This window comes from Cebus imitator, unplaced genomic scaffold (assembly GCF_001604975.1).
Source record: "Cebus imitator isolate Cc_AM_T3 unplaced genomic scaffold, Cebus_imitator-1.0 Scaffold1188, whole genome shotgun sequence".
Classification (NCBI taxonomy): Eukaryota; Metazoa; Chordata; class Mammalia; order Primates; family Cebidae; genus Cebus; species Cebus imitator.
Window position 1 is genome coordinate 3,840 of NW_016108503.1, and position 2,202 is coordinate 6,041.

A 2,202-nucleotide genomic window follows, 5' to 3' on the forward strand; every position below is an offset into this window, starting at 1 on the left:
CCTGCCCATGTGCTGACCTCCACTGGGTCTATACACAGACAGACCCCTGTCTCCCCTGCCCCGGGTCTCAAGGGGAGCACATGTGCTTGGAGTGAACAGTCACCTTTCCTAGTCCCCTCCTGTCTGCCTCCTGGGAGCTGATGAAACGCACAGTGCAACCAAAGACTGTCTTGGCAAAAACAATGAGAAAGAATCAAAGCAGCAAGGTGGGTCTCAGGCTGTCCCACAGACACATTAGAGCTTGCCGGTCCCTCTCTGCTGCTCCCAAACGTGTGCCAATAAAGAAGAAGGAAAAAAAAAAACCTGGCTGAATCAGGCTAGTCCTTTCTTACAGCACCCTCCTTTCCTGGGTCCCCAGTTTCTTGTCCCCTCTGGTGGCAGAAAGACTGACACCTGAGAACACCTGAGTCACGTCCCAGCAGAACAGTATACAAAATTGCTGCCTGTAACAATATGAACAATGGTGGGCTGGGCTCGGTGGCTCAGGCCTAAATTCCAGCACTTTGGGAGGCCCACGTGAACAGACCACTCGAGTTCAGGAGTTGGTGACTAACCTGGGCAATATGGCAAAACCATGTCTCTACGAACATTACAAAACCTTACCTGGGCTTGTTGGGAGGCCCCTATAATCTCAGCTACTCAGGAGGCTGGGGCAGGAGAATCCCTTGAACCCAGGAGACGGAGGTTGCAGTGAGCTGGGGTCACACCACTGCACTCCAGCATGGGTGACAGAATGAGATTCCATTTCAAAAAACAACAAATCGATATGACCGATGGTAAAGATATGACCTAATCACCTGATGGATCTGACTAGGGCGATTTCCGAGTGGGAAATAGAAAAGGCCAGCTGGATTTTTCAAGATGCCTATGAGCAAAGNATTTATTTATTTGTTTGTTTGGAGACAGAGTCTCACTCTGTTGTCCAGAATGAAGGGCAGAGGTGTGATTTCGAAGAGGAAAAGAGAGAGGAAGAGAAAGATAGGCTTTTAGGGACCTGTCCACAGCTATTCCAGCCCCTGCTGTGAGAGTCTTCCCAGAGGAGTCCACAGATTCTGTGGGGCAGGGACCAGCCACCCACACCATGCATTATCTGCATTCTCAGTCCACAGAACTGCGCGAGGCAGTCATCAATTATTGTGTTAACTAACTTCATTCCAGGATGAATTTTTGTTATGCAGCAATAAATAACCAGAAAAATTTAATTTACTGACTTAGAAAATGTCAAAACAAATGTTGTAAAGTGAAAAAATTTAATACTGAAATAACATGTATGGTGCCACTTTTGAAATAGAAAACTTTGTATATGGAATCCATGTACACATAACACCTTTGCACAGACTATAATTCCAATGCTTTCCATTAACTAACTCTGGAGAATCAGTTTTAAGGGAATAAATATGTGTATAATTCTTTATATGTTGTATATATATATATAAATATATATTTTATATTTATGTATCTTATCAATAAATATACATTATATATACATTTATATACTTATATATTGATATTTTACAAATATTTATACATATTGTATATAAATTTATATACTTCTTTATATTGCATATACTTATATATTTTTATTTATGTTTATAAATATATATGGTTTCATTTGTGTATCTAAATATTTACATATGTTTATTTGTGTATATAAATATTTATAAATGGCTTTTCATCAATGGCTTTTTATTAATGAGGTATAAATGGCTTTTTACTTTTTTGAAAGAAAACTTTTACAAAGGAAAATTAGATGGCCAAAAAATGGAAGCAAATTACATATATATATTAAAAATATCAATATAGATATATAAGTATATAATCTACATCTTTATATATATAAAACATATCATATAACACTATGTATGTATTATGTAATACATAACATACAATTGTAAATAATACATATATAATATAAAATATCATAATTATATAATGTAATATGTATATTATTATATATTGCATATTATGCATGAATATAATAGAACATATGACATAATATGTATTATATTACATGTGTCATTATATTATTATATATTATCTAATATGTCATAAATATATTATATAAATGTTTATATATGAACAAATGTGAATACCATATACATTATTCCATATATAAATTTATATGACTGTTTATATAATCATATATAAATTATGTAAACACAATTTATACATTATATAAATATATGCTTTTTATATATTGTA